Raw genomic sequence first — 9,145 nt, 5'->3', positions numbered from 1 at the left:
TTGAATCAGCACTTTACAGATGTGTTACACATGAGCTGTTTGATGCAGAAAAGATTAAAAACAGGTGTTATAAGTCAGACTCTGACCCTGGGCCCATATTTATCAAGCGTCTCAGAATCACACTGAGAGTTAACGAGGACTAAAACTAATTAATGAAGCAGAAGAGAATTTACTGTGACTGTCAGCAGGAGAAGGATTACTCCTGGGAGAGAGTGAGACATCGCTGTTTTACCACAGTCAGAGCAGCAAAGTAGAAATAATGATGACGTGTTGTAGTTTTCTCACAGTCTCAGCTGGAAATATGAAACAGTGGTAATTTGGTATATTATGTGTATAGGCAGGTAACCAGGCAGGTAACTTACCAAGGTTATGGAACAAAACTATGATGCCAAAATTCATTATAAGATGATATTTACAAAGTGTAAAGAAAGCCTGAGAAATAAATGTAGCCTATATGTTAATGAAGATAACAGGTAATTAGACTCAGCTGTGTGAAATGATCTTGGTTCAGCCACATGGTTTCACAGCCTGTAATAGTGCTGCATCTTGCGCATATTGCACAGACACATGTTGCAAACCCTCTCCATGAAGAACATCTTCTCTTCCACTGTCCAATTCCTCTTTCAACTACACCCCAAGTTAACTTGTGTTCTCTACATGAAGGTAAATACAGCGTAACAATAGAAACATATGTTGTTCAGGTGCATCCTCCTCTCTCAAATATCAGGCTGTAGCTCTGCTGTTATTTGAAGGAGCCTCAATAAAAAATAAGCCTATAAAATATTTGAGCTGTTGTAATGAAGTTGAGATATCCTTCATTATGCAGCTGACATGATTGTGTGTAAATCAAAGTTTTAGTGGGCTGTAACTGAGGACCCTCATCATGCTCATTATCTTTACGACGTGCATTAAGCCAGATCAAAGTTTGACAGAAAGTAAGACAGAATCGTCACTGTTGCACAGCTGCATTTTCCCCGTTACCATAAAGTGTAACATTGTGAGGACGTTCTGTATTTATTTAAATGATGTTCTGTAGAAACATCATGTGTTCTCCTCTGCATCACACACAAAGTCAGTCTCACTAATGATTCTGTTTTAGTCCAAACAATCTTTTAATAAGCTCAGTGTCATCAAGCGTTCCCAAAACATCTCTCCTCTCAGGGAATATCTCTGCCTGAACTCCATCTCCTGCAGCTCCTGAATATTGGCAGAGATAGGAATCATTTACCAAGTTTGGAAAGTTGATAAAAGGCTTTTTCTCCTAAAAGTAGAAGCAGAGATGCGTCACTCTGATCATTTTTGGCCAGTTAGGAGTGATTTCCTGCTCTGAGACGCTTGATAAATACAGGCCCAGATGTGACAGATGTGACAGATTGGATGTCCACAAATTTCATTCAGTTAAATTGTGAAAGAATTTATCATTGGTCCAGAAAACCTGCATGCAGGTCAAATCATTGTAGGAGAACCAGTTGATCTTTGTTTTTTCTGCAATCTCCAAAATAGCCCATAGAAGGCCTGGGCTCAATCAACAATAACTTCTAACCTCTAAAGACATGGATGTATATTCAACTTCATCTGGAAATGCCCTCAGGTAAACTGAGAACCCTTTCTTCACTTTAAAGTTTTAGTTTTGACTCCTCACAGAACCATCTCCTCACCCCAAACTCTCCCCAAACTGTGGGACAATCCCAAATGGAAGAAATGACACTAATGATGCTACATGCTTTATCAACCCAAGTCTCAGAGGATACCGGATTAAAGGACCCTTTCCTTGGACAAATGCAGAGAGACTGTTTATCATAGTGAAACCTCATCAATTTGTTTAATGAGTTTGGACAACTCTACCTACATTTTATGTTCTCTTTTCACCTTCTAATCTCATACACACACACACACACATTCCAAAGCACATCCTCCCCTGTTGCTTTCACCCTGGTGTGACTTCAGATAAAGATAGTCCAGACCTGTCGTAAATTCAGTTAAGCCTTTCTGTGTTCCTTAAAACCAGAAGTATATAAGTTAGTATATAATCATCTTGTAATCTATATATTATTGGTCACAAAGTAATTCCTGTTAAACCAGTCCAACTCGATCTTTCTGTTATAAAGTATAGCTGAGATAGAAATATCTAACTTTAATTGTTCCATAGTAATGGAACCACAGTGCCATCTAGTGGACAACTTTCAATGAGGTTGAATGTTAAAGACAGACCTCTCCCAGTGTATGATGCATAATGTTTTATTATTGTAATATATATTAAATTACCATTAAACTCTATATAACTTAGTAGGAATGTGATATGTATGAAAGATTCTTTGATAAACAAAGAAGTAACACTAGTAGTTATAAAGTATGTTAGCTAGTATGAAAAGTAATTTGTTAAATAACTATAGTATGTTTTAATTAAGCTGCACTGATGATTGTTAACTTTGTGTGTTAATGGATGTATAGCCAACAAAGACTACATTCTGTTTTAACCTCATCAAAGGATTAAATTCAGGTATTATGATGGTGATTACATTATAGATGTGTGTCTCTGAACATTTGAGTAACGTATCGTACATTTGCAATTTAGGGTTAAATCTGGATGATCATGGTGAGATAGTTGAATGGTTGAAATGTAATCAACTCAGGGAAGATCACGTGTTTTCTCTTAGTCAAAGGATTTTTCATTTGCGTGTGAGAACATCTATCTCCACCCACACAGGCCCATCTTAGCACCAGCCCTGACAAAAACAGCGTACTGGCTACTCTGCTCTCTCTGATACTCCGATACTCTGATATTCTGTTTTCCTGCTTTTTCGTCTCCAAGGAGACGCACGTTTTTCTTTTGTATCACGTGATCTTCTAAGTTAACTTTTTTCCCCTTTAAGTTACGTGCAGTATTGTTACTTCAGTAAAATAAATTTTATGTTGAAATTCTTTCACGCGTTTTATTTTTAAGTATAGTTTCGTTCAGCCGGCGAGATTATTATTGGAGTTATTTAGTAAGAAAGTCATTCAGTCAGAGACTTCAATTAAAACGATCCGCTCTCTATGGATCAATACCTCTTCAAGGTTTCAAGACCTTTATCCGTCTTTGTAACGGTGAACCCTGTGGTGATCTGGAGAATCACCTGAAGAAGCTGTAACTACATCACTTCTCCTTAAAGGCTCCCGCAACGCTCACGAGAGGAAACTCGCCACGCAAAGTAGGCTGAACAACGCTACTCCTGCTCTCCATCTCCTTCATGATTAAGAGTTGGTGTCGTTTAAATTGAACTCTCTGGTTAATTCCTCAGAGACGTTTAGTGAAGAATTAATTCTCCGCTAATTACGCTTTCATTAACATTTCACCATCACTCATCCATAACTTCATATATGCCATTTAGAACATTTATTCTGGTTGATTATTCATTTATCTGTTTGCATTGAAATCTCATTTATGTACTGTTCATTATTTAGTTCAATAAATATATCTTTATCAGCATGTCGTTGTCTGTGGCTTCAATTTAATCAGAGAATTAGATCACTGCATCGTAACACACTACATCAGACGTGAGACTGATAAGTTGTTTCTGTGTTTCTTCCCGGAACAGTTAAATTAGACTAATAATGGGAAGTGGTGCCCCTTTTCAAACAAGGATTTTGTATTAATAAAGGTGATGTTCCTACATCATATCTTGGTTCTGTGGTGAAAGACTTTGTATTTTTGATTCCAGTCTAAGTTTTGATGATCATATCAGCAGCTCGTCCAGTCCTGTTTTCACCATTAAAACATTTTCAAATAATATCTATAAAACCAGCACAGAACACTGCTGCTGTCAGACTTTGAACTAAAAGCAGGAAAAGAGATCATATTACTCCATTTCTATCATCACTTCACTGGTTACCTGTTTGTTTTAGGATTGAATGTTAAGATTTGATTTATTACTTTTAAAGGCTCTTCATGGCTCCAGATGACATTTGCAGAGTTGCTCTGTGTGTAAATATTAAAGGTATCTAGCTTTTATATGCAAACATATGATGTCACAATGAATAGTTTATATCTCATAACAATATTGAACAAGTCATTTGCATCAGGCTGTAAGTAAACACTGGAACTCTATTAAGAGAAAGGATGTAACCAGCCCTGTTGCAAGACATTTCAATGAAAAGCAACATCACATCTCATCTCTATTTTTCACAGGCATAGAAGTGATGAAGTCCAGTCCAAGAGGTGGCAATGTCAGTTTTCTTAGTCATTCTCATTTTGGATTTTCAGTTTCCAAAGTTTATCTCTCAATTAATGAGTTTTTGTAGTGTTTTCTTAATACCTCTTAGTTATGTGGTTTTGTAGTGGTTTTTTATGATGTATTATTTTTTATCATTTTATATTGTTGTATAATGTATCTTTCTGCTCTATCTATACACAGCACTTTACAAAGCTATATCTATATCTATGCCATATCTAGTAGGCACATTGGATTAACACAGTTCTGCTGAGACACACTTCTCTGAGATGCAAAAACGATTATCGAGGCTCAAATCAAATCTAGTCTTGTAATATTTATGTAAAATGTCATTTGTAATAATTCACCATGTTTCTTTTTTTATTGACTCACAAAAGTACAAAGAGAAAGACAGAAAATAGAGAATTCTGACAGTTAATGAAGAAACAACTGAGTCCTACCATCTCTAACGCTCCCAAAACAATGTGAAAATCTGAAGCAAGCCTTTACCCTCAAACAATATCAGTCATAAACCTTATTAATGTCCTTCAATTCTCACTTTACTTACATCTTACAGCACAGGCAGCATGCAGTGTTCATACTGTAGAGCAGCACTGACAGAAGAAGAAGACAACAACTATTCAATTCATTCAAATAAAGAGAAAAAAGTCAAATCAAATGAAAAGGTTGGATTGATTTGTATTGTGACATTAAGGACTTTTCCACTGGTGTTCATGTTTCATGGATTCTGTCTCATTATTTTACAGTCTAAAAGCTTCCTTTTCTAACTTCATCATTTCTGTAGCTTCAGTCATCCGTTCTTTCTGAGTTGGCATATTTCAAACAATACAGTTATTGATGATGACCTTCTTAGTGAGCATACATAGAGAAAGATCTCTTACCACATTTCTTTAGTGACAAACTACAACATCCTGCTTTCTGTCACAGATTAATAATCAAACAAACTTCTTCTTCTGCTGCAACAAAAATACGCATCAAAAGTAGATTTTCTTTCAAAAAGTCACTAAAACAAAAACTGATCAATCTCACATAGATAAAAGCTTTTTTACTTCTTCTTTTTTAATATATTTTATCATCCAGTTTTATATACAATACCAGCCAAAACCTTGGACACACCTTCCCATTCACTTCAATGAGAAAGTCTGTCCTGTATATTTGTATTATATTTTATTTTTAGCTATTTATTTTAACTTTTTTTAATAATGAATTACTTTCATCTTTTCAAACAGTTTTCAAACGTAGAGTTATTTCACTTGATGTCTAATTTTTATATTTTGCTTGTTTTGCTTTTTCTTGTTTTGTTTTGTTGTTTTTTTTGAGCAACTTGATTTTAAATAGTTGTTTTGTAAGAAGGAAAAAGCTGATGGGACCCAAATAAAAAAGAGAGAATAAATGCTTCTTAGCCCCTCCCACAGGAAACAAACTATCAACATGTTGTTGTTTTTGTTTTCTTTTGTTTTTGTTTTTGTTTTAATACACTGTTTCCCAAAGTCCAAGATGACGTCATCAAATGTCTTGTTTTGTCCACAACTCAAAGATATTCAGTTTACTGTCATAGAGACTAAAGAAAGCAGAAAATATTCACATTTAAGAAGCTGCAATCAGAGAATTTGGAACAGAAATATGTCTTTGAATGTTTGTGATGTTCTATATGTCCAAAAGTATGTGGACAGCTGAAAATTGCTGTAAGGTCCTTCCCCGAACTGTCAGCACAAGGTTTATTGTGTAAAATATCACTGTATGCCGTAGCTTTGCGATTTTCCTTCATTGAGACTAAGTGGCTTCAACCAAACCAGGAAACAAAAGGACACTAAAGTATGAGGCTCCCAACCAGGGAGTCAGGACCCCCACAAAGAGTCACAAGATCAATCCAAAGAAAATTATCAAAAACATATTTCTGCTGCACAAACACAAAAGGTTGACTTTTCTCCATGCTGGCAGACGTGGCTTTGAGGATGAACCCTAATAACTTTAGTGATCCTCTGACTGTCCATCATGTATCATCAGCTCAACATTTCATTTGTCAATACTTTGCTTTATGAGCAAATACCTTCAGAAGGAATGACGCTCCCATCAGCCTCAGAACATGTTAACATGCTGCACTAAGATGGTGAAGACGCTAAACATTATACCTGCTGTATATCAGCATGTTAGCATTGTCATTACACGTATGTTTGTTAGCATGCTGACATCATTTTATGTCTCCAGGACTCAGAAAACAATATAATCTGATCTGAACTGCTCACAACCAACAGCCAGATGCAGCCTGTGATGCAGAGTCACAAGTAGACAGTTTTAGGGGAAAGGAACCACTCAGCTGTCCCTTTACTTTTGGCCATATACTTCATAATCAAAGCACAAAGGGCCACTTACTAGCATGGAAGCTTTCAAGCAGATCTCATGGCCTTCATTCAGTGAATAGAGCTGTTGTGTCTGTGATATTTGACCTTTAGTTTAGTTTAGTTTCATCTTTGTGCTTAGATCAGATTTTCTCCATCAAATATTGTTTCTGAAGCTCATGAATGAACATCCACAGTCAGTTGATCATTTTTGATTTCATCTCAGATTATTTCACTTGTTAAGTACTAAACCCAGTTTGGACTTTGATGTTTTTTGGTGAAAGCTTCATATTATTGATGTGAAGTTTTGTGAACTGTGGTTGTGTTGAAGGAAGCTGCTCTGTTAAGTCCAGTGTTGATATTCAAGCATCTGATCACAGAAACACGTTGATGGAAGACTGAGAATCTTAGTAGTGTTTAGTTTTGGACTCTTATTCCTTGACAGTGGACATCTCTGAGCATGTTGTAGCCTGATGTTAAGTGTCTTTGTAGCTGCTGCTCATTTTGATATAGAAAATACAATCTAAATGATGCAGCATTAAACCAATGATACACGTATGTTTAGATTCATCTGTCATGGTATTTAATAATAATATTCAGAGTGAAGTTGTATTTTCTTCAATAAACGTCAGTCTGTCCAACCTTTACTCTGCAGATCTGTTCACATCAGCATGAAAACATATTTTTATTATTAATATGAGGATATTTTTTGCCCTTATTGTAGCTGTAATGAACACTGTCATTCAAAACATAAATGAGGTAGATATGAGATGATATGATCCATCTGGAGTGTTGTAGAAAATCATTTGAACTGTGAGATGAAGCGGACAGAAAGTGGAGTTTCAGCACTGGACTGTCAGACTGTAGATGCTGTTTTTCTGTTTTCTGTTTGTCCAGCAGCAGTTCTGTTTCCTCTCTGCTGACGTGGAGCTGGACTCAAACTGACTCAGGAGGGAACCAGTAGCATCTCATGGTGCTCAAAACACAGCGAGCAGTCCTAATCTGAGCAAATACTACCCGGGATTAATGATGTAGAAGTCTGTCTGCGTGTGAGACAATTCCAGCTCAGCCTTGAGGTCTTCATGGGTCCAATAAAACAGACCTGCCTGTGTTCATACATGAAGTTTAAACAAACAAACCTGTGAAGACCTGAAGCTCAGCCGTCTGTTTCATTTTGATTTTCCTCCTTATTTTGTATCAGTGTACAATCAAGAGTCTGAATGTTTGCTGTAAAACTCCCAAAAAACAAAGCAAATGTGCTCACAGAGGTGGACTGATGACTGAAGCAGATTTTCTTTATTTTAACTTTATACTCATTTCAAAGACATTTTCAGCTTCATTTTTAGGACATTTTACAGACAGAAATGGGGGAAAGTGTTAAGATGGTTTGGTTGGCATGCAGTCAATATACTGAGATTCATATGTAGTTCTTCATTTGAATAATAATAAAATCAATGAGTTTTCAGTGTGTAGTTTTGTGTCAGTGGATATATCAGCATATCAGGTTGTTTATTTAATTACACCCTCCTCTCTGTAAAATGTCCTGAAAATTACACCTTAAATATCTGCTAATTAACTGTTAAATAAAGCCTCAGCTAGATTTTGAATGAGGATAAAACATATTTATTCACATTTAGCCAGCTGTAATTATTAATGAAGTATGTTGTGCTTTAGTACTTTGATAGATTTAGTGGAAGTTTGACTCAACATAGTAGATAGTTGATGAACTAGTGTAGCTGGTGAGCAGCTAATTGCCAGCAGTGGAAGAAATACTCAGATCCTTTACTGCAGTAAAAGTCATGTGTTGTATTTGAAAAGCTTGTTATATTATCCATTGTGTCAAATCTTCATCTGAAAAGTAACTAAAGCTGTCAAATAAATGTAGTGGAGTAGAAAGTACAATATTTCCCTCTGAAATGTAGTGGAGTGGAAGTATAAAAGTCCATCATGTCATTCAGTAAAGAGTTATTGAAAATGATTCATGGCTGCAACTAAGAATTATTTTTAGTATTGATTAATCCCAAATGTCTGTTCTCAGCATCCAAAGTGATTCTTCAAACTCAGTTTTTACTGAAGAAAATGAATCCCAGTTTAAAGGCTCTACTGCTGACAGGGAATATTTTGATTTTCAACACTTTAATGTGACACTGAAAACTAGTTTGATCTGGTTAATCAGTCGACCTCCAGCTGTTCATCTGAGCTGGAACTGATCTGCTGTAGCTGTTTCATTATCAGCAATTAAAAACATTTTCACATCTTCTGTGATTATTGATGATGATTATTGATGATTGTTCTCAACATCACACACACACACACACACACACACACACACACAGAGCTGCAGTCAGGACAAACCTGTTTCTCTGAGAAGAAAAAATAAACTTGTATCATCAGGACTTTCTCACACACAGCAGAGTCTCTGCCAAACACTAGTGAGTACAGCTGATAATATTTACTGTAGTTATGGGACAAATGAAGCTTTCTGAAGCAGTGAATCAATATGAAGCAGTTGTATTGAAAATGCTTCAGTTTCAAAGCATTTGATGGTCAAAATGGCGACATCTGCTGGACAACTTTGACATTGCTTTTATATGT

Source organism: Thunnus maccoyii, chromosome 5, assembly GCF_910596095.1.
Source record: "Thunnus maccoyii chromosome 5, fThuMac1.1, whole genome shotgun sequence".
In the NCBI taxonomy this organism is placed as follows: Eukaryota; Metazoa; Chordata; class Actinopteri; order Scombriformes; family Scombridae; genus Thunnus; species Thunnus maccoyii.
Note: the sequence above shows the minus strand (reverse complement) of the source record.